General features: G+C 42.3%; 1 protein-coding gene across 3 annotated transcripts in view; it reads right to left on the bottom strand.

Moving 5' to 3' along the window:
* Window positions 1-9,070, bottom strand: part of WIPF2 (WAS/WASL interacting protein family member 2) — a 48,096-nt gene extending 39,026 nt beyond the window's left edge. The window contains exons 1-2 of one of the 3 annotated variants that reach the window (XM_088474644.1): window positions 9,051-9,070; window positions 1,242-1,275 (exon numbers count right to left, since the gene is read on the bottom strand). The gene's annotated coding sequence lies outside the window, so the exon portion shown is untranslated. Of the gene's footprint in view, window positions 1-1,241; window positions 1,276-7,968; window positions 8,342-8,364; window positions 8,465-9,050 lie in introns of those variants that run through there. The other 2 variants (XM_088474642.1, XM_088474643.1) reach the window with 2 other exon arrangements.
* Between the last annotated feature and the right edge of the window lie 16,404 nt (window positions 9,071-25,474).

Raw genomic sequence — 25,474 nt, 5'->3', positions numbered from 1 at the left:
CAATACACGTTGGGGCTAAAAGTCTGTTATCTGAGATAATTTATCGCCAATGATGTCATTTTCGCCTATTTCCAATATCCCCGTATTCAATTACATTGACTTTTCGCCGTTGCGAAAAGTCAATGTTAGAAAACGGGGATAATTTTTCGGCAGCCTTTTGCTGGTGAAAAAAAGTGCAGAATTGGGGTTTAGGCTTAAAAAAAATATATATATCCTGTACCCTTGGGAATGCCCCTTTAAAACTATCTGTGTTAAAAAAAAAAAAAAAAAGGGACACCCCAAAAAATGAATTTAAACTTTGGGGTTTATAAAAAAAAATATATGGAACACACTTCTAAATTAAAGGAATTGAGTCCAGAGGGGTTTCTTTATATGCGGCAGGTGTTTTCTTCATTGCGTGATTAGCGGCAGGTGCATTTTTGCAGAATTTTAAAAAAGTAATTTCTGAGACTTAAAAATATGCTTGCACCCATTTTCAAGTACCCCAAATTTGATGGCCATAGTTATTTTTCCCCAAAAAACTTCTAAATGCTCTTCTGCATCACCTTCTTCAAAGCCGCTTTTATGCACCTGCCATGGCTATTTAAAAACCTTACTTTCTTCTGCATGGAAAAAAGGGGGTACCCATAGTCATACTCCATGTCTGGACATCTTTAGGGGCATCCAAGAATTATTTCCCGATAATTCCAGAATTTTTCTGCCGATCCAATTTTTAGCCGGTTCCCGATTTCGCCTACTTTGAAATTGAATACGGGGAATAGCGGACAGGCGCGCGATACTTTTCCGCTGGAAAACAAACGAAGGAGGCGAAGACTCCAGCAGTTGAATATGGGCAAGAGAGAAGAGAAGAGGCGAGGGGAGGGTAGGGGAGAGATTATAGAACTGACTTTATAAAAAATACTGTATTTCTGTTAAGCAGGTCTATTGCGCATAATATATAAGTGTTTATATATATTACGCACAATAGATGCTTAACAGAATACAGTATTTTTATAAATACAGGTTTATTTCCAAAATGTTATTTGAATTTTCAACTTATTAATACAAAAAGTTGTGTACACATACAATGTAGTAATATAAATGCAGTTCGAATACATTCTACAAGATAGTCTAGAAATACAGGTCAGCCCTGATTTAAATGTTTTGCATTCCCTTTTAGTAAATAATATATACAAGAAGGAAAAAGATTACATTCAAATAGGGTGATAAACTATAAAAAGGGGGTGGATAATAGGCCTCACCTTAAACACACAGCCATCAGATTTGGAACATGGCCTGAAAGCAGAGAACAAATGTAAGAAACAACAGTGAAAGTAATCTTAAAGGACAAGAAACAACTAGTAATGAAAGTGATCTACGCACATTCCAATAACATACACAAGCTATATAATGCCAGGTAACATGTATGAACCAGATAATTTCTCTGATGTTGGTTCCATTTATACAAGTGAGTAATAACCATTATCCCATATAATTTATATTTCTTTGTTGACAACAAGCATGCTAATCATTAATATCTAAACAGAAAACATATAAACACGTTACAGTTGTATAATGTCTTTGAAACTCTTGTTTTTACACAGTCAATTATCTTGACAAGTACTCAAGATTAGTGAGTGTATGGGGGCAATTAAATTGTTTTATAGGGTGCCTAAACTAATTCAATTGTTGCTCCGTTCGGGGGCACATAGCCGCGGTTAGACACATTTCTGCTTGCAGCCTCCCGAGGTGGATTAATTGCGATAAGTCGGATGTTTGGGAGCCCAGTGTAGCTGCTAAATGTAGCGTTCCCGCTAGGCCGCTAAAACAACATTCCGGGTGTTGTCCCCACCCACGGTCTGCAGTTTCCCGGGGGTGTGGGAAAAATTGCGGGGGAAACATCTCCATTTCTAAAAACTCTCACTTTAGTAAATAAACCCCTTACTCTCTCCTATTGATGTTAATTATCTGGGTACGTTCAGACCCCGATAATTAACATTCTAACAACGCGTATTCTGTGATTCTGTGACAGCTGATGGGAAATACACTGTCCCTGCGAGCGGCTTTACTGGTTCTTTTCGGAGTAGTGAATCTTTTCACTGCTCCATCCGGAGCAGTGACAGGAGTGCGCATGCACGACCTACAGGTCACGCATGCATACAAGAGCCCCGATGTTGGGCGGAAGGTGCCGGACAGGGGTGGATGGATCCGAAAGGATCCCTCTTTGTGACCCGGGACTCCCTCCTATAGAGAAGGAGCGGGTATCAGGAGTAATTGCCATCTGAAGATGGCGAATGCTCCAGCACTCAAGCTCCAAAAATATTATATTTTCGGAGCTTGATGAATTCTGTCCCCATACTAGTGTATGGGCACAGCAGGCCATTCCGCACAAGGAAGGTAAGCAGGAGATATCTGCTTTACCTTCGTGATGAATGGCCCGATAACTTAATTCTTACAATAGCAGGTGAAAATGTGCATTAAGTGATGATGAATAGGCCCCTAGGTCTTAGTTTTTCCAGTACTTAGCCGTAAAGACATGACAAGCTTTCTAGAAATGCAATGCCAAGAAAACAGTCCATTATGTCCTCCATGAGCCATTTTATTTATTTTTTACTCCCTACATGTATAGCATTTCATGACATTAATGCAGGGCTCGACAAAACCAGAGGACCCGGTCGCCATGGCGACCAGATTTGGCTGCCTAGCAACCAGATTTGCAGCAACCCCCTGCCGCTGCTGCACCCGCCACTAGTGTAGTACAGACCGCGAGCGCGGTCCACATTATACAGTTTACAAACATACAGCCACCTGAGGCGGCTGTGTGTGTGTTATAGCGGCCAAAGAGTCAAACAGACTCTCATTGGCTGCTGCGTCCACAGAGTGAGCCAGCTGGAACTCACTCATGAGCTCTGCCTTCCGGCTCCCCCCGCAGCAGGTGATGGGAGAGACTTCATGACGTCTCTCCCATAGTGCAGGAGAAGAACGGACCGTGACTCTGAGCGGACAGCGGCGGTCGCGTCAGGAGCAGGGATTCAGGTAAGTTGTGTGTTTTTTTTTTTTTTTGTGTGTGCTAGGGGCACTGCATAGGAGGGGTGACCGCTACAGGGGGCACTGCCTAGGGGGGTGTCAAAGCCAAATAATTGGTTATGATCACACACAATTATTGTCTGACGATCTGGTCGTCAATGGTCTGACTATGCATTTCCACGACGCTACTTTACGTCGCACAATCTGATGCGCTAAACAGCGTATGCACAACACACACCTACACTGATGCACACACATAAATGTATATATATTTCTATACACAGACGCTCAGATGCGTACGCACAATACTCACACATGGACGCTCATTTGTAAATAGTGGTTATTTCAACACACATATGCGGACGCATTTGTAAGATGGTTCCCATTCACAATAGTTACTAACCAGTGTTATTAAGGATATTATTGACTAATAATTATGATGTAATATGTACTTAAATAAGATCTAAGGTTTAGAACATAGTAGACATGTCATGTTTGGTATGATATTAAATCCCTGTTCATTTGCAGATCTCCGGTTCTATCGGCAAGGAGATCGCATCATGCGTCCGCTACTTATGGATCATAGGGAGTTATTGGTTAGCATGTTACCATTTTGTATGAAGTGTCTGTAGCCAGTTTAACTGGTTCTTCGGCGGGAAAATTACACAAAGAAGCTGTTGAAGAACTGAGACATACCCCTAATGACACCATATGAACTAACCAATGACCAGAGTGACCTGAAGCAAGAATCAATGAGAATCTGTTATTACGTGCCTTTGTTGTTTCTGTAATCTGTACCGAATATAGGATTATGAGCTGGGTGCAGTATGCAGTCATTTCTCCATTTCTTTGGGTGACGGTGACCGCAGGGTTCAGGATTGAAACACTCCATACTGGGACCAGTAGCGCAAAGCGTATGTATCGGCCGTACTATTTTCATTGGTTTTTTTTTATTCTAATTGTTAAAGCTATCCCTGTTTACATAAGTAACTTTTTGTGCTTTGGAACCACACAATTGGACTGGAAAGCAATTCTTTCTTAAGCGACTTGCAGCACTAAATAGCGACTATTAGGAATCAATAGGGGTGTGACTGCTACTAGAGAGACTGCACAGGGGGGTCGCTACTTGGGCACTGTACGGGGGATGGGGCGCTACTAGGGGCAATGCATAGTGGGGACTACTACTGGGGCCACTGCATAGGGGGTACTACAGATGGGGGCACAGTATAGGGGGGCTACTACTGGGTGGACTACCACTGGCAATGCATAGGGGGGGACCACTTCTGGTGGTACTATATATGGGACATTACATAGGGGGACCACTACTGAGGGCACTGTATATGGGGACCACTACTGGGGGCACTGTATGGGGGGTGGCCGCTACTGGGGCCCTCTATAAAGGGGGGTGGGGGTGGCGCTACTAGGGCACTGTATAGGGGGGGCCGCTACATGCATGGTAGGGCACAATGCATAGTGGGGACTACTGCTGGCGACACTGCATAGGGGAGACTACTATTGGGGGCACTACATAGGGGTCCACTACTGGGGGGGGTTTACCTGGGGTACCCAGTTAGTGGTGTGGCCATGGGGGTTGATTGCCTGGGGCGTAGGTGCTCAGTAATGCTGCCCCGGGGGAAGGGGGGGTCTGGCTCCTACACTTTCATCCTGGCTCCTAGATTTTGGAAACATTTGTCAAGCCCTGCATTAATGTATAGGGTAGGAGTTCTGCTTCTCATAAAAATAAGCTTGTTCTACAGGATAAAGACAGATTAAGGGGGCAATTCAATAAATTTGCTGGAATTTAGCTCCCAGGCTAAGTGCCCGAGAGATATATTCATTTACTTCCCACGACTAGCCCCGAGGCTGCACCTATCGTGGGTAGTGGTCTCTGTTTCAGATTTAAAGCCAGTTCCACTATATAACAATTGTACTCAGAAATTCTATTTGGGTTTTATTAACCGCTTGTCTGGCGTTGTCGCATCAGTTGCCACCACGCCAGGTTGGGCTTTCCCTGACATCTGATGTGACCAGTCAAATGCCCACTGGGCAGCTGCCAGAACATAATCTTTCAGCAGATGCTTACAGCCATGGCCAAATATTTTGAGAACGACACAAGTATTGGTTTTCACAAAGTTTGCTGCTTCAGTGTTTTTAGACCTTTTTGTCAGATGTTATTATGGTATACTGAAGTAAAATTACAAGCATTTCATAAGTGTCAAAGGCTTTTATTAACAATTACATTAAGTTTATGCAAAGAGTCAATATTTGCAGTGTTGACCCTTCTTTTTCAAGACCTCTGCAATTCGCTCTGGCATGCTGTCAATCAACTTCTGGGCCACATACTGACTGATGGCCGCCCATTTTTGCCGAATCAATGCTTGGAGTTTGTCAGAATTTGTGGGTTTTTGTTTGTCCACCCGCCTCTTGAGGATTGACCACAAGTTCTCAATGGGATTAAGGTCTGGGGAGTTTCCTGGCCATGGACCCAAAATAAAGAATGGTACCAAAAGCAACTTCTCCCAACCATCCAAGAACAGTTTGGTGACAAACAATGCCTTTTCCAGCATGATGGAGCAACTTGCCATAAGCCAAAAGTGATAACTAAGTGGCTCGGGGAACAAAACATCGAAATTTTCGGTCCATGGCCAGGAAACTCCCCAGACAAACACTGAAGCAGCAAACTTTGTGAAAACCAATACTTGTGTCAGTCTCAAAACTTTTGACCATGGCTGTATATCAGTGACCTGCACCCATGACTCCGCCCCCAGTATTGCTGGCCAGAGTGATCGGGCAAGTCCCAAGGGTGTGTGTATTTGTGTTTGTTTTAAACTATAACAACGTTGTTTCAAAAATGTCTCCAAAACTGGCATTTAACATTTTTGCAAAAAAAAAACAAAAACCACTATATTGAATCAGGTTTAAAATGCTATTATTTACATAATTTGATTACAAAATAAAAAAAACAAACAACTGGGGACTTGATGGAGAGGGAGAGAATATACACACACATTCAAGAAATTATTATTGAAATATACACATACATTCATGAAATTATTGTTATATATGCCCTTATTTGTGCATCAAGAGCTGACACTACATATATATTGATAGAGTTATCTAATATTGGAAGCTTAAGGCGGGTATCCACTACCCGATTAAACAGAGCAATTGAACGATAACGGCATCATTAAATCGCTCGTTAATTGGGCACAAATCGGGCATGCAAATGTTGGTAACGACCAGCGATGCGCACTCCCGCTGGTCATTTCCGACATCAATTATCGGGGATGATGGAGGGTGCCTACACTGAACGACTTATCGATCAGTGTAGGCACTGCAGGGGATGGGGAACGAAGGTACGATTACGATGTTGTAATCGTACTGTCTTCCCTGGGTCTGGTAGTGGATGTGTGGCATTACTTATTTATATAGCATATGTCTTTATGCACTATTTATCTGTAATATCAATAACTTTTTTTTATGCTAATTCCTTTTTAGCGACTGACATCTGCAATATTAGTCATATATTACTGGGGGGTTTTTTAGGGAAAGTGGACATTATTGTTGTCGAGCCACATAAAATTCAATGGATCTAAATATTTTGAATCAACCAAAAAGAGTAATGAAACAAATGTGTATACATAGATACATACACACAAAAAAAGCCTCCGTATCTGAACTATTGATATGGAACACCAAAACTACATAAACCACCAATTTGCTAAGAAACATTTTGCAGTAATTGATAAAAAAAAAAAAACAATATTCTCAATAACTATGCTTTCTAGGAGACATATTTACATATTGACAACTATGTACTTACCTTTTGCACTAAGGGAAGTATTCAATTCGTTTCTCGCATGTGATAAAGTTTCGCCTGCCTGCCTTTTCGCCTACATCTCATATTTTAGCCTGCGAAACATTGTGCGCGTACCCGCGGTTCGCCCTACTCAATTCCAAAAAATGCGAAAACGGTGACACACGATGTCAGAACAGGTGAAAAGCAGTGTCAGAATCGGGGAAATCAGCCTGAACCCCCCAAAAACATGCAGAAACATTGGGGATCAATGTAGTAGTGCCCGATTAGCCCTAATACTACTGTTTGGGGTACTTAAGTAAGCACGATTGTCACTTATTCGCGTCTTTGCACAAGTGGTGAAGAATCGCGTCTTTACACAAGTGGTGAAGAATAGCATAAAGCAGTATTTTTTGGAGAAAATAAGTAGTCCTGTCAAATTTGGGGAACCTGAAAATTGGTGAAAGCATATTTTAATGTCTCTAAAGTGCAATTTTAATAATTGCGAATTTCCACTATCATAAAAGCACCTGAAACCCCAAACACACGACCTTCTTAGTGCACTCCAGAACCTTATTTCGCTAGTTTGCGAACTTGTCCCCCCCACTTGGTGCTTTTTCACCCCAAAAGTCAAAGCACTTTTTTGGGATGTGCGAAAAGCAGATGGAATTGAATACGGAGAGAAGTTTTCACCTGGCGATAAGTCGCAATCAGCGATACTTTTTTTGCGGATCTCAGCTTTTCGCTTCTAATTGAATACGGGCCTAAGTTGTAGAACATGTTAACACTCTCCAGATGTCAAAAACATTGATCGTGTAATTGTGTTACCTACTAAACTGATGAGACTGTCCTCTTGGTAGCATTAGGCTTTAGCCCCAGTAATTCTTCTGTTATGTCCCCTTCTTTCTAATTAATTTACATTTTTAAAGGTTTTGTATCTTGCCTCCCAGGGAGGTATGCAGCAGAGCTTTGCAGTCACACCCCCAGGCCCCTTGCTCCCCTATCACACCTTACCAGAAAGCTAGGTGAGGCAGCGCAGACAGGAAATATGGGAACTTTCCCAGAATCCGTTCTAAACAAATTACTCAAATAAAAATACAAAGTACATTTTAAGTTTTGTAACACAGAACTGTACAAAAGAACAAACAGCAGAAAATGCCACTTACCCATGTTAATTTCAGAAAACTGCTAGACAGTGGGAACTGTTCTAAGACACAAAAGTATTCACTACAAGAGTGCAAATCACTGCTCGCTGCATAATGCTACATTCTGTCAAATTCAAATGGGGGCGTCTCCCAAGATAGCTCCATCAAACAACTACAAGAACCAGCAAGCCTATGGTGGCAGGTAATGATGGGACCTGTAGTTCCACCGCAACTGAAGAGCAGGTTATCCTGATCTACTTATGGGACACTGCTAGGAGACGGAGGCATGTCACACACCGTATATACATCGGGGCAGACTGCCAGGAAAGTGTGCGGCAGCGCTTTGCTGTGTCTCACTAGGGAAGCCTGGCTATAGCGGGATGTGAGCCTCTACCCAACCGTACTCTGCCTCCTCACCCTTTCTCCGTAGCTCCCGCCGGTTTCCGGTCTCCCCGGTCGCCGACAACCCGGAAATACAACCAGCAGCCTCGTCCAGTAGCACAAAATGGAGTCACTGCAAGGGGCGTGGCGTAGAACTCCGTACGTCATTGCGTCATCAGCGTTTACTTGCGGTGGATAAAGTGCGGCCATGCTGGGAAGGTCAACGCAATGGTATGTTGTAACCACCATGATGAAAAGGTCAAACCTCATACTTTGACAAGAAGAAGAAGCCATACAGGTGACAAGAGACTCTGGGGTAGATTTACTAAACTGAGGGTTTTTAGAAGTGGAGATGTTGCCCATAGCAACCAATCAGATCTACTTAACATTTATCTATCACCTTCTAGAAGATAATAGCTAGAATCTGATTGGTTGCTATGGGCAACATCTCAACTCTCACTTTAGTAAATTTACCCCTCAGAGTGTACCTAATACTACGATAAATGTATAGTGCAGTTTTTCAGTATTGAAATATAGGGTAGTTTCCAGGAAGAAATATATAAAATACATGATTACCCAGTGGCAGAACATTATACCAAATTCCTGTGGCACGCGGGGTGCATGAAAACTGGTGTGACCACAAAATGGAGCCAAAAATACAGCATTATATTACCGGAGTTAGGTACTTCAGCTGTGTGTTGCAAGTGAATACCTCCAAATACCTGCAAATAGAGACAGATGTGCCAATCAGTAAAGATGGCTGCAGTGTTGGACTGGGGCATAAAGGGCCCACCAGGGAAATGCAGCGTCAGGGGACTGCTGATGGGTATGAGTAACGGATGCCGGCGCTCAGAATCCCGACGGTCAGAATTCCGCCACAGCTTAGGATTCCGATACCTGACCCACCAACATGACCCGTTCCACCCGGTACAAAATGCTTTGCTCATCGACTTACCACATAATTTATTATTGCAAACACCTGTATTGAAACACCTGTCTCATTAGTTAACTAGTTCAACACAGGTGTCTGCAATCATAAATATGGTGGGAGGTCTAGCAGCAGAGCATTTTGTACCTGATGGAATGGGTCATGTTGGAGGGTAGGTAATACGTGTCGGTCAGTATCCTAAGCCTCTCCCTAACCCTCCCTCCCCAGTGCCTAAATCTAACCTCCCTCTCCCTGCACCCTAAACCTAACCCTCCCCCTTTGTGTCTAGCCCTCCCCCTAGTGCCTAACCATAGGCGTGCGCAGGTGCTGGCACAGGGGGTGCTGCTTCGGCACTTCCCCCTCTGCCGGGTCATGGACTACCCCGTCCCCCCTCCCTCGGGACATACACTTTTTACCTGGCCGTCCAGGTGAGTAGACTATGTCCCGTTGGGAGGTGTGGACGGGGTTGTCCATGACCCGGTGCAGGGGGAAGTGCCGAAGCTGCATCCCCTGTGCCGGCACCTGCGCACGCCTATGACCCTAACCCTCCCCCTAACACCAGTACTTATCTGTGTCAAAAAGTGATGTCGGCATCGTAGGATCGGGACAAAATATTGCTCAGGCATAAACACTGAACGATATGCCATGGATCGTGTACGAGATTGCCAGATCTTACCTACTGTATGTAAGACCTGAAGATATGACGGACGACCCGCAGGTACGCACATCGGCATCATTATTATGAGTGGACACTCACGATTTGCACATATTATGCACGATCTGTCATTCCAATGAATCAGAATCGGCCAAATCGTGCATAATATCGTCTAGTGTGTAGGCACCTTTAGCGTCGGCATCCCAACTGTATTTTGACCGGATCCTCTGCTGAAGGGGTGTGGTCATCAACCGTAGTTTGCTCCCATACATTACCAGGTTTTCATTCCAACCAGCCAGATTGGACAGATATCTGACAGAAAATTGTATAGTGGATGCCCAGCTTAACACTGTGCCCAATTTAGTCTAATAATAATCAGTGGCAGCATTAGTAAAATAATATGTGCCATGATTAGTTTAATAAATATAATTATTGCCCCTTTAGTCTAATAATAATCTATGCCCCCTTTAGTGAAATAATAACCTGTGCCCACTTTAGTCTAATGATAATCTGTACCCTCTGTGCCTCTCACAGTCCCTGAAACACACTGTGCCTCTAACATACACTGACAGACACTGTGCCTCTATCACAAACTGATGCACACTGTGCCTCACACACACTGCCACTTTCGCACATCCGTAATACTTTGCAATCCTGCATATACATCGGGAACATCGAGTAACATCGGCCCCTCACGCACAATTACAACATGTCTGATCTACTCAGAAGTTGCTAACCTCATCGCACGCAGTGAGTACACAAGCTGCATATGCTGTCACAGTGGCTAATTTATGCACGCCCATGCAACGGTGTTCAAATGTACTGACACGCCTGCGTTTGGCCTCCCCCCTTCCCCTTCAACACCCCCAAACGCTCACTTCCTGTCACTCACTCTGCGATGGGTCTGAGTAGTCTCTGCAATCGCAGCAGGATCGCAGTGGAGACTTTGCGCACTGCGATGCATATGTATGCGCAGTACGCAACAAGCGGCCATCTGCATGCGTAATCGCTATAGCGATCCATGATGAATCAGGCCCATTGTTCATGGCAGAAGAAAAGTCTTTACAAAATTAAAGTAACTCAATCCCCAGCATTGATTTTTACATGAGATCCCAGTTTAACATCTGCTTCAAAATGGAGCGGACACCTGCTAGTTTCTGCTAATATGTACAACAAAAAAAGAAGGGATTTCTACTGCGCAGATGTCTAGGTTACATACTGTAAATGCACACATCAAGTCAATAACATGTCAGCTTATCTCATGTATGTTGTACTGGATGTAATCCTCCACTGCTCACAGACTTCACCATTACCACGAATCCTGTAACCAAAAGAGCAGGACTCGTGTCGTGCAATACTGTTTACCAATAAATTTATTAAGGGAGAGATTAAAAACTGCTCACATTTCAATAAAATCACAAGAGATTATCTATATTATCTAGATGCTCTAACACTGACGCTCCAAGCAGAAGCAACAACCCTCCATAGGACCAAAACCACGCGAAAGGCATCTCGATACCTGCTCTTAATGGCACCTGACTGTACCCAGCTTCCATCAGCATAAGAAATCAGCGTTGTTTTAAAGAGTTTCAGCAGGGATAGTGATCGCTCCGTCTGGATCTTCCCTGGCTACGCCACGGACTGTGTCTCTCTCTCTCACACACACCACTGTTCCTCTCTCAGACATAATTGTGCCTTTCTCACACACACACACACACACACTGTGCCTCTCTCTCACACACACACCACTGTTCCTCTCTCAGTGTGATCCTCTCTCACACACACACAGGGCCTCATTCAGAGGCGGTCGTTAGATGCAAGCGGTCGCTCTGAATCAGGTCGGCCGCTTGCATCCTGAACGGCCGCCTCCTTGTCAATCGTTAAGCTGTGGATTAACACCCACAGCTCTAACGACCGACATAGGTGATGGTCAAGATCATCGGGACTTACGACCAGACCCTAGGGTAGGGTCTGTACACTCGTAAACCCCAGGGAGCTTCCTGCTCTATTCGAGCAGGAAGTTCCCCACTGACATCAGCAATGATTTCAGTGGGGCTGCCCCCAAACGGCAAGCGTTCCGTCTGGAACGCCTCCGTTTGGCCGGGCACGTCCCCGGCCCGCCCAGCAAACGGGGCGAGCTGTCACTCAACATCGACCGCTCGCCCCGTCTGCTACGAGACCCCTAACGACGGGGCGCCCGTCGTTAGCTGGGTATCGCGCATGCGCACGACGGAGCCGGCTCCGTCGTGCGCATGCGCTGTGGGGCAATATCGAGTCGGTTGTGAGCGCACAGCGCTCACGACCGACTCTGAAGAGCTCCACTGTCTCTCTCACACATACACTGTACCTCACAGTGCCTCGCTCTTAGGGGTGAATTTACTAAAGTGAGAGTTTTTAGAAGTGGAGATGTTGCCCATAGTAACCAATCAGATTCTTGCTATTATCTTCTAGAAGGTGCTAGATAAATGTTCAGTAGAATCTGATTGGTTGTTATGGGCAACATCTCAACTTCTAAAAACTCTCACATTAGTAAATATAACCATTACTCTCTTACACATGCACACTATGGGGCGCATTCATTTAGAGGCGAAAATTGTTCTCGATGCGCGGTTTTCGCCACATTTCCGCGTATCGCCCTATTCAATTCCAGGACGTTTTCGCATGTGTGAAAACGCCATAAGCAAAAATAGGCGAAAAAGTTTCACCACCCAAAGGCAGGAGAAAAGATGTGCAAAATCCCTATTTTTGAACTAAAAATTTGGGGATTTGGGGCCTGATTCAGACCCGATCGCAAGCGCTGAGCGCTCGCAACCGGATCGATGTTTGCCCACTGGGCATGCGCACGACTGAGCCGGCTCCGTCGTGCGCATGCGCGAGACCCGGCTAGCGATGGGTTCTCCGTCGCTCCGGGTCTCGCACCAAACTGGGCGAGCTGTCGATGGTGATTGACCCTTTGGACACCCTTTGGTTCACGACCCTTTGGACACCCTTCTCCCCTCCCAATGACTAATTAGGCAAAAAAAACATGTAATTTTTGGGGTGAACATGTAAAAAGTGTTTGAAAATGCGTATAAAGTACTGGGACAGGTATTTTGGGGTGATGTATGGATGGGACAGGTGTTTTTAGGATTGCAGGAGGCTGCAGCAGGTGTTTTTTTTAAAGTTTTTTAAAAGGCACTTTAGAGATCCAAAAATATACTACTACCCATTTAAATGTACTCCCAATTTAACTACAGAAATTATTTTACACAAAAGAAATTGCTGTAGAATATTTTTCAACACTTATGCAAATATGCATATGACTGCCCTTTGACTCAATTTAAGTACCCTAAATACCTTTATTAGGGCTATTAATGCACTTCTATATTGATTTCCAGGGTCAGTTAGGCTTTTCATGGGGTACAGACTGATTACCCCAAAATAAGCTGTCTTTTTTTCTAGTTTCGCCATTCGCTGCATTTGCACTTTTGCGGTTTTGCCTGTTTTGGAATTGAATAGGATGAAAAAGCGAGTACGGTCATTGTGAAAGTATGTGAAAACTTTGCGTCCACACAGGTGAATGAGGCGAAAAGATTGCAGTGGCATTTCGTCGTCTGCGACTTTTCGCCTCTAATTGAATTTGCCCCTATGGGGGAATTTAATTAGACGCAATACAGCATTTGCCAGGAAACTGTTCATGGAGTAACCTGCGAAAAGTACATCTGATTTGGGGAAATCTGTCTATACCCCATAAAAAGGCTAACTACCATAGGAAGTCAATATAAAAGTGTATTAGTAGCCCTAATAAAAGTATTTGGGGTTCTTAATTTGTGTCAAATGGCTGTTATATGTATTTTATTTTAACAGTGGAAAAATTATAAAAAAGCATTCTTCATTTTTTCACCCCAAAAATGACGTAATTATTGGCCAAATTAAGCTAATTACAATTTTTTTGGCATAATTTGTAATTAGGGGGTGTCCAAAGGGTTCTGAACTAAGGCCTGACATCTGTTACCCCAAAATAGGGATTTTGCACAACTTTTCACCTGCTCTGAACTTTTCACTGTTTTTTGTCTATGGAGAATTCGCACGTGTGAAAACTTCAGCAATAAGATTGCACGATACACATTTGTATGCGAAAAGTTTGCACCTGCGAAAACTTTTCACAAAACCGCGCCTTTTTGTGGCTAATTGAATCCAGCCCTTTGCCTCTCTGGTGGGAGAGAAAACATGAGTAAAGAAATGACGTTGGAAGGCCTTTGGCAATGGGGACAGGGGCAGGAGAAGTCAGTGAAGTAGTGGAATGATAAATACAATGGTTTGATATATTAGTAAATGCAAGAAAATATTGTAGGCCTAAGAGGGGATATATAAGACTGTGTAGAGGATGGGGCAGGCTTGCCGACAATCTGGCTGTCTCTTCCGGGAGGAGGCAGCCAGCTTGGCACAGTGGTGGCGGGAGAAGGGGGCGTGGCTCTATTTTGAGGGCGGCACAGGGCGTGGGCGTGTGATCGCGGCCCCGCCCCCACTACACAACGCGAAGATCACCGGCATTGTGCAGCCGGGGGCGGGGCCACGATGACTCGATTCAGCACAAATCGCGTCATCAGTTCCCTCGACCCAGCCACTTTGACCAGGTAAGAGCGGACGCCGGCAGGGGGGAGTGGACGCAGGCGAGGGGGGGGGGGTGCGGGTGGGTTGTGCCGGCCGGGAGACTTGCCCTCTCTTCCGTGAGGGTAGGTAAGTACCCCTAGATCGCTAGAGAGAAATAATTGCTTTCCAGACTTTAATTGTGTTTCCAAAGCACAAAAAGTTATTTTTGCGACAAAAAGTAAGTTACACGCATTGATCTATCACAATTAGCGCAAAGACAATTAAATACAAAAGGTACAGCTTGATACATACGCATGTGCATCGGTCCCAGTATACAGTCGTCAATCCTGAGGTCTGTGGTCATCCAAGAGAATGGCTACTGACTGGGACCGTTGCGCAGGTTATATACCCTACAGATCATGATAACAACAATGTAGACAGACAAACATAATTCCATTGGTTCTTGGTCTTTGTAGTACGCTGTAGTTCATAGGACAGTTCATATGTTGTCACTAGGGGTATGTCCCAATTCTCCAGCAATGTCTTTCTTTAACTGGTTTAAGACACTACATCCAGAGTATACATTCTAACCAATAATTTCCTTTAATCCATAACCATTGAAGATGCGGCTCCCTCGCTGATAGATTTGAATATCTGGAAATAGACAGGGTGTCAGTATAGTACCAAACATGCCATGTCTACCATGTTGTATACCTTAAATATCATATATGCACACTTTATACCATAATGATTGTCTAATAAAACCTTTTCTATATGTGCTTGCATAAGTAATAGTGAGATATTTACAGAAATACATAAGTATGCGTTGTGAGTCTGAGCACAGCGCAAATGTTGCGGAGCGTGTAAGTATTGTGCACAACACAATTATACCCTGTGTGTTTGTGCATTTTATCTTACATACGCTAATGTGCGTCGTGCGGCTTCATATTAAAATAGTTACAGGATATGTTCGTGGGTATGTGCGTAAGCATAAGAGCGTCTATGTGTTCGCATTGTGGATACACATGCGATTGTCTATGTGTATGCATGTGTGTGCAAATGTGCATTAGTGTTTGTGTCATGGATTAAAATTATATATATATATATTAATATATAAAAATATGCAAAAAATGGGGTGCACTCACCAGTCTTCCAGGACCAGTCGACGTTTCGGTCCTAAATTAGGACCTTTGTCTTGACAAAGGTCCTAATTTAGGACCAAAGCGTTGACATGCTGTGATACCTGTTATGACTTAATATTCTAATAAAGGATTTTACTGGAAGACTGGTGAGTGCACCCCATTTTTTGCATATTTTTGTCTTTTAAGGGTGTCCTCGGGACTCCCTTTTTGGGTAAGCTACCCCAGCGATATGACCGTGTAGACATGAGTGTGGACCTATTTGGAATTATATAAAAAATATATATATATATATATATATATATAGATATATATATATATATATATATATATATATATATATATATAGCTTTATCCAGTAACTGGTATTTTTGATATTATATCCGTCTGAATCTAATTACAAAAGGTTTGTCCTGCTCACAGGTGGGGCAAGCCTTGGCCATAGTCAAGAAGTCTGATAACTTTAACAAAGGCTTTCTTATGCTTATTTAGAATACAATTGTCAGTACTTCTTAACCACATCAGCATTGGACACAAGGTATACAATTGCTAATGTTAATCAAACTTCTGACAATTGTTTCTAACTCTACATTCAGAACACTTCTGAGCATATCAGTGTCTGTGTTACACTTCAATTGCCACAGACATACTATATCTTTATGCGGAGCTTCTCAATATATATGCAAACACTCACAGTATCTTTGTGTATTTTTAATTACTTGTCACAGACATACTCCTGCTTCTCACACACTTGACTAAACCTTGAATGACATATATATATATATATATATATATATATATCCTCCTATGAGCGGCATCCCTCTGGACTGGAAAACAAACTACAGGAGACGATGGTAATGTTCCAACGTTTCGGATATCACTCCTTGTTCACGGAACAGACATTTGTCTGTTCCGTGAACAAGGAGTGATATCCGAAACGTTGGAACATTACCATAGTCTCCTGTAGTTTGTTTTCCAGTCCAGAGAAGTGCCGCTCACAGGAGGATATTTGTGCTGTGGATAATACAGTAGCTGAGCACCCTGGCCCTATCTACCTTGATTGAATGGGAGTGCCATCCTTATGGTAGACTATATATATATATATATATATATATATATACACACAGTCAGGTGCATAAATATTGGGACATTGACAGAATTTTCATATTTTGGCCTCTATTCACCACCACAATGGCTTTGAAATTAAACAAACAAGATGTGCTTTAACTGCAGACTTTCAGATTTACTTTGAGGGTAATTACATCCAAATCAGGTGAACGGTGTAGGAATTACAATGGTTTTCTATATGTGCCTCCCACTTTTTAAGGGGCCAAAAGTAATGGGACTATCAACTCCAAAGCTATTTCATGGACAGGTGTGGGTGTGGGCTATTCCCTCGTTATTTCATTATCAATTAAGCAGATAAAAGGTCTGGAGTTGATTCTAGGTGTGACATTTGCATTTGGAATCAGTTGCTGTCGACTCTCAATATGAGATCCAAAGAGCTGTCACTATCAGTGAAGCAAGCCATCATTAGGCTGAAAAATCAAACAAACCCATCAGAGAGATAGCAAAAACATTAGGTGTGGCCAAATTAACTGTTTGGAACATTCTTAAAAAGAAAGAACGCACCGGAGAGCTCAGCAACACCAAAAGACCCGGAAGACCACGGAAAACAACTGTGGTGGATGACAGAAGAATTATTTCCCTGGTGAAGAAAAACCCCTTCACAACAGTTGGCCAAATCAAGAACACTCTCCAGGAGGTAGGTGTATATGTGTCAAAGTCAACAATCAAGAGAAGACTTCACAAGAGTGAATATAGAGGGTTCACCACAAGATGTAAACCATTGGTGAGCCACAAAAACAGGAAGACCAGATTAGAGTTTGAAAAACAACATCTAAAAAATCCATTACAATTCTGGAACAACATCCTATGGACAGATGAGACAAAGATCAACTTGTACCAGAGTGATGGGAAGAGAAGAGTATGGAGAAGGAAAGGAACTGCTCATGATCCAAAACATACCACCTCATCAGTGAAGCATGGTGGTGGTAGTGTCATGGCATGGGCATGTATGGCTGCCAATGGAACTGGTTCCCTTGTATTTATTGATGATGTGACTGCTGACAAAAGCAGCAGAATGAATTCTGAAGTGTTTTGGGCAATATTATATGCTCATATTCAGTCAAATGCTTCAGAACTCATTGGACGGCGCTTCACAGTGCAGATGGACAATGACCCGAAGCATACTGCAAAAGCAACTAAAGAGTTTTTTAAGGCTAAAAAGTGGAATGTTATGCAATGGCCAAGTCAATACCCTGACCTGAATCCGACTGAGCATGCATTTCACTTGATGAAGACAAAACTGAAGGGAAAATGCCCCAAGAACAAGCAGGAACTGAAGACATTTGCAGTAGAGGCCTGGCAGAGCATCACCAGGGATGAAACCCAGCGTCTGGTGATGTCTATGCGTTCCAGACTTCAGGCTGTAATTGCCTGCAAAGGATTTGCAACAAAGTATTAAAAAGTGAAAGTTAGATTTAGGATTGTTTAGTTTGTCCCATTACTTTTGGCTCCTTAAAAAGTGGGAGGCACATATAGAAACAGTTGTAATTCCTACACCGTTCACATGATTTGGATGTAATTACCCTCAAATTAAATCTGAAAGTCTGCAGTTAAAGCACATCTTGTTTCATTTCAAAGCCATTGTGGTGGTGATTAGAGGCCAAAATATGAAAATTCTGTCAATGTCCCAATATTTATGGACCTGACTCTATATATTTCAGCAGTCCCCAGTGTTTATTCCTGCTTCAGTATTTCGTCAATTGGACAGTATGCTCTCTTCCCTAATATGGGCGAATAGACACCCTTGCGTTAGATTAAAAATATTGACGAGACCTAAATTTGCTGGAGGCTTGGCGCTCCCTAACTTTCGATTATATTATTACGTGGCATAACTTACACATGTGAGGGAATGGCTCCAGGACAATTCTCATACTGCTCTACACTCATTGCTTGTGTCTCAAGCCTCCCCTGGTCATACGCCCCTACAGGCCCTGTTGAGTGATAGGGTTAATAGATCCCTTCCACAGATACTAATACAGGCTGTTAAGATTTGGCGGGCAGCCATTGATATCACGCAATCTACTGGTCTGGATCCTGATATTCCTTTGTGAAACTCTAGGGCATTGTCTGAACTGAGATCACTTCAAATTAGACAAGTGTGGGGTACCAAGGGTATTCATTATCTAGGTCAGTTGTATGTCGGTTCTACACCTAAATAGTTTTCTCAAATCCAGGAGGAGTTTTCCTTACCAAGAGCATATTTCTACAGATTTCTGCAACTTAGGCATGCCCTCATTGTTCAGTTCAGTGCTGGTCCCCCTGATATTCAGTCCTTTCCTATTAAGACATTTCATTGGGTCCCCGCATGTCTTTGTCTTTTATTTACTCATACCTTTTGTCCTTTCTCCACGAATCCAAGTTACCTAATCTTAAAGGAAAATGGGAGGCGGATGTGGGTCCAATAGCTGATAGTGACTGGGATATGGCCTTGAGTATTCCCTGCATCTCCACTGCCTCTGTGAGATATCAACAGATTCAGCTATATATTTTACATAGAGTTTATTTAACCCCCATTAGGTTGGTGAAATTTGGTGGCCTTGCCTCTAATGTTTGCCCAAAATGTCAGACGGCTGTTGGTACTTTTTGGCATTTACTCTGGGAATGCCCCACAGTTCAAACATTTTGAGGTAAGGTTCTATATGTTTTTTCCACCATGGGGAATCATGCCCCCATTCTTACCCCGTTAGTATGCTGTTTGGGTGTTTTGGAGGATACCATTCTAGACAAGTATGATAGGCAGTTTATCATTAATTTGTTAGTCAGTATTGCTCGCACCTGGTTGGCCTCTCAGGTTCCAGACTTCTGTGCATGGCTTGCATTGGTCAGTACTACTGTTCGGCAGGAGAAATACCACTATTTAACTCGAAAGGCAGAGTTCAAATTTGACCGTATTTGGAGTAGATGGAGTGGGTCCAGATATACACCCTCCCTGATCTATAATGCTAAACTGTTGTTTATTGCTGTATGGTATAGGTGCAGGCATGGGAGAAGCTTCTCTTCTCTTTCATTAAAAATTTTTTTTTCTTTTTCTGTTTTGGAAGTAGTGGAATTAATTCTGAACACTTTTAATAAAAAAATGTTTTATTTGATATTCATGCAGAAAATTCATATTCTGCTATACCAAATCAATACTTTAATGTTTTTATTTTAATTTATGATGTTTCTACTTAATATTTCAACATGATTTGTCAGAGAGAGAGAGGAAACAGAGAGAAGGGGATGGAGAGATAGAGTGGGAGTAAGAAAAGAGAGAGAGAGAGAAGGTTTTGAAATACACTTACCAGCCACTGTCAGTGGTGAAGATGCAGGCTGTCACCAGTCACAGCAGGCAGCATGCTCACAGTATCTGGGAGCAGGTCCCACACAGCATCCATGCAGGCTCATGTGCTTTGTTCAGCACTCAATTCATCCAGACTGCGGCAGCCTTTACAATCAATCCTCAAAACTAGTTGCAGCTCTGGTCAAAGTGTGAATAGCTACTAAAATGGCTCTGAATACCTCGAAATGTGTTGACTGATCACCTGGGAAGAGAGGCAAAGCCATGACGCTTCGTGAGGAAGGGTATACGTATGAAGAAATTGCAAAGAGGTTGGGTGGTGGGGCAATGAAGTCAGGTGTAAGGAAACTCTGCATAAGGGTTGCGAGCAGTGGATTGTCGAAATAAGCCGCAAGAACTGGGAGAAATCCCACACTTACAACACAAGATGAGCGCAGAACTTGTCGCCTGGCCCTGCAGGACCGTCAAAGGTCTGCAAAAGCCATCAACAACATAATGAAAACTTTGTGACCGAACCATACGAAAAAAACTTTGTGACAATGGTTTGCGAGCTAGGACCCCGAGAAAGAAGCCATATCTAAACCAGAGGCAGAAACGTATAGATTGGGCTCTGGCACACAATGAGTGGACAGAAGAAGTGGGACAAGATTATTTGGAGCAACGAGACCAAAATCAGCATCTTCGGGAGTGATGGAGTGAAATTTGTTCAGCGTCAGCCTGGAGAAGATCTTTTGCCCGAGTGCACCACGGCAACTATGAATCGCCCAGTGAGTGTGATGGTGTGGGGCAGCATGGCCAGCCATGGTGTGGGACGTTTGGCTGTCATTAATGGCAAGATCAATGCCAAAAGTATCAAGAAGCAGTGCTGGAGGCGAAACTGTTGCCCACAATCGAGTATTTGTCCGAAATTGACCCATGGAAGTGTATCTTTCAGTAGGATGGAGCGCCATGCCACACCGCCAACAGTTCCATGAAGTGGTTTGGTGATCACCAAATCACTGTCTTGCCTTGGTCTGGAAATAGTCCAGATTTAAATCTGATAGAAAATCTTTGGTCAACGCTTAAAGTGATGGTATCACAAAAAAATCCAAGTAACAAGAAAGAGCTGATCGAAGCCATAATCCAGGCCTGGTACCACGTGATTTCACCTGAAGATCTGGGACGTCCTGTTCACTCGATGCCTCGACTAATCAAAGCTGTTCTTAAAAACAGAGGATATCCAATGAAATATTAATTTTGTGTATTGCTGAAATTGCATATTTTTTTTCCATAATAAAAGCATACCTGTAAAACTGTGGTATTACTGAATTTTTCACTGGAAATTTGGCAAATGAAAACTTAAAAATAAATAGTAATGATTATACTCGCATATACTTCGATTGGAATATAAATTATAAGTGATTATAATGTAAAAATAATGCCTAAACGCAAAATTTTAAAAATTTCCTAAAAGTGTCCAGAATTAATTCCACTAGTGTATTGTATGGTTATTAATAATATAAGGTGGATTTCAGTATTGTGTGGTATGTATTATATTATTGTGGAATAGAGGTCCTAATTGAGTTATATTGCTAGCATATTTCTTTGCTTAGGACTGAGCTGTACCAAAATAATTAAGTTTTATGTTGTGTGTGATATCTCTATACAGATGGGTAGTTATTTAGTAGTATAATGTTAATCTAGGGGTATATATGTATTGTCTAAATGTGTACCACATTATTTTGTGTCTAGATTTGCTATGACGATTTATCTGCATTACGTTATTGTTACTGTTATTATCGGGTGTTGGTATTATGTAAAATTCCAATAAAAGTTACTCAACATAAAAAAAAAAAACCTTCACCATAGTTCCTGCTACATTAGGATATTACATTTATTTTAGATTGCTATTAGACTTGAGAAATCTACATGAATTTTTTAAGAAACTGCACAGGTTAAATACTAAATTCGCTAAAAAAAAGGTGGAAGAGCGCTGCACACACAAACCTCAATCAGATATTTTCCATTATAATAAAGAATTTTAATATAGGTGTAAAAAATGCTGTAATCCATATTCATGGGTATATCCTAAACCTATTTATATATCTCTCTTAGCAAAAATAGCAGAATAAAGCATTTATATAGATCTAAGCACTGTACTAAATAGTAGCATCACCTAAAGTAGGTAAAAAAGACAACAATAATATACAATAATCTGGTCACTTGTGAGACTAGAGGAATATGTCCATATAACTGGAAAATACATGGAATGGACAATGTTTGTGGGAAAAAATGTCCTGTTCTACTGCGCTACTGAGTGTGGCAAGAAGTAGCGTGGCTATGTTGTAGCCTGAAACAAGTGTCCACATGTACAGTAGCTCACATACCAAAAGATATGACCTCCTCGGATAAACGGATCTATAAGTGCTGTAAGCAATAAGCCCTCCAGCAGCACAGTGGGATCGCTGTTCCTACCAGCTGGATGGTAACCTTATCGGTCAGCTGCATGATCCATCTGCCTCCAATGTAAGAAGCCGCACTGGGGGCCTGATTCAGAGTTGGGAATAGAGAGAGAGATAGCACTTAACTGTGTACCTTGACAAACCATGTTGCAATGCAAGGTGTGTAAATGTAAATACATAATTTTTTTTGCATGCAGGGTAAATACTGGCTGCTTTTACATGTAGCCCACAAATACTGCACAGCTTTATTATTACTCTACAATTTAGATGTCAGTTTGGACACCTCCCTCCCAAATCTAAATCTCTCTGCACATTTTAAATCCAGTGCAGCATGGTTTCACCAAGATGATCAGTTGAGAGAGATATCTCTCTATTCCCAAGTCTGTATCAGGCCCTGTGTTAAAGCTGCGGCCCGGCAGCTGGGTGTTTGTTAAGTCCGGGGGGAAATCCAGCAGTGTAATAGCCGCATAACTGGCACACTAGGTGAAGCGGCATGGCGAACAGATAGTGACTGATGTGCGTAGTCTCCATGATGTGGCTGGTGATAAATTCGGGAGTGCAGGTATGTGAAAATGGAAGTAAAACAGCTTATCCTTAACGTGTTTCACCGTGATCAGCGACTTTCTCAAAAGGCAGAATAGCTAAATACTAAATTTGCACCTTGCTTTAAGCAATGTTTAAAAATGACAGATAAATTAATTTCATATCTGCCGATGTGAGAAATTCCATTGTGACAATTTTCTGCCCCTGCTTTTCCATTTCCAATAACCTGGACTTCATGTCTTGCCTTAACCCACATTATTACAATTGCAAATGAAGTAGGAAAACAGCGGCAGAAAATTATCACTTAAGGTCCCCGAAAATGTTGCAGTTTTGCAGATGATATTATCATTTGCTTATTTGGTAAGTATGACAATTTTATATGTCACTTTTCAATCCTATTTAAAATTGTAAAAAAAGGGAGGCTTTTTTTTCTTAAATACTGCAGATTGTATTTAGTACATCACAATATATGTTAACATGCTTGTTTATACTTGGGGTTGTAATGGTTACAGTATGTTGCACATGACATGACACCAATCAAAATGGAGATTTTGGTGGTGGCACCCTTATTTGATCACTTACGTATTTATATTGCAGGGTTTTATAAAAAAAATAGATGGTTAGTATACTACACCAGCTATACCCCTACATCAGGGATGGGGAACCTCAGGCCCGGGGACCGTATAAGGCCCCCGGAATCATTTGGTCAGGTCCTCTGAGCTTTATTCTGATAGCCTCAGCTGGCTAACAGGATGCCTAGAATGGCATCTTGCAGCCAGAATCTATGCAGCAGTGCTGCTTGGAGCATCCTTAGGAAGCTTCAGATGGTCACACCGCTGACCCTACAGCTTCCCGGAGCATCCTGAGAATGCTCCGGGCATTGCTGTAATCACCGGTGATTGTGGCCCCGCCCCCGTGTGACATCACATGGGTCGTGGCCTGCATCGGTCCCGCAAATAATATTTTATAAATCAAAATGGCCCTCAGCAGAAAAAAGGTTCCCCACCCATGCCCTACATGATACACCACACATGCGCTCTTGTGTGTTATTTATTATCCTTTGCCATTCCCCTGACCATGAGAGTGATCCAGCCAAGTGCCAACATACAGTATATACAATATTTTGTGTAGTTTCATCTCCAGAAGGTATGGAAAAGTCACATTGATGATATTATCAACACTTGGAATGTCAGAGAACCACTCCTAAAATAATTTGTAAATTACTTCAACAACAACCTGCTTAACCTGAAACTCACAGAAGAACACAGAAGTGGAGAAATCTATTTCCTGGACCTTGCACTGTACAACCAAGACATATTCAAAAACTCAGCACGAAACAGCTGTCACAATGACTTACTGTATGTCTGAAAGCCATCACACACAACTAGTTAATGGTTATACGTTTGAGGCACACAGGTAACTGGACCTAGGAGTTATCCTTGGATAAGTAAATTATCACTTAAGGTCCCCGAAAATGTTGCAGTTTTGCAGATGATATTATCATTTGCTTATTTAGTAAGTATGACAATTTTATATGTCACTTGTTAATCCTATTTCAAATTGTACAAAAAGGGAGGCTTTTTATGTAAATACTGCAGATCGTATTTAGCACATCACAATATATGTTAAAATGCTTGTTTATACTTGGGGTTGTAATGGTTACAGTATGTTGCATATGACATGACCAACAACAACAGGATTTTTTTTAAATCAAACCTGTCCTTTCATCACAGCTGTTGTTCATATGACTCCATGCTGTTAAATGAAGATCATCTCCATACATCTTGCATGGAGTCACACCAATAATCATCCCTTACAGGTGCGAATTCACCTAATTGATCTTTATTATATGATTTTATTTCTCGGTCATCCATTGTGGGTGGGGGGACTGCTAACCATGGGATGTATAGGGTGCTGTAAGTAACTGGCAAATAAACTTGTCAGTAGACCCTCTCCTCCGTACTACATCAGCCTTTAAGGAGCCAATAGGGTTACATTTTTCTTATGTGCACAAGGAGCGGGCACTATCATCTTTAGCCGCTGGAGCAGCTTTGTGAGTTTTTGATTTTGTTTTATTTCTTTTTCACTATGGCAGTTCTGATAGAACTACGCTGAAGGGAGGCCTGCCAGAGGTGGACCTGTTGGCCTCTTAGTTCAGTCATAAAGTTTGGTTTTACTGAGCTCAAACAGCACTTCTGATGGATGCCAATGTAGCTACTTGGTGGTTAAGTCTGGGATATCTCTTTCCTCTGATTCCAATGAATCCACATGTCATCAAGAAGATCAAGGCGGAGGGGATGTTGTGATTATGTTAGTGATCATGAGATTTTGGGCAATATTAAACCATGTGTGCTATTTAATGTATATTAGATTTTTTTTAAATATACTATTGTGACCTGCAAATGGACCTGTGTGTATGATGTCCATCTGCTGGTGTAATTATTTGTTGTAGAAAGATGTTCT

This window comes from Taudactylus pleione, unplaced genomic scaffold (assembly GCF_031769625.1).
Source record: "Taudactylus pleione unplaced genomic scaffold, aTauple2 ptg000155l, whole genome shotgun sequence".
In the NCBI taxonomy this organism is placed as follows: Eukaryota; Metazoa; Chordata; class Amphibia; order Anura; family Myobatrachidae; genus Taudactylus; species Taudactylus pleione.
This window is presented reverse-complemented; position numbering and strand designations above follow the sequence as displayed.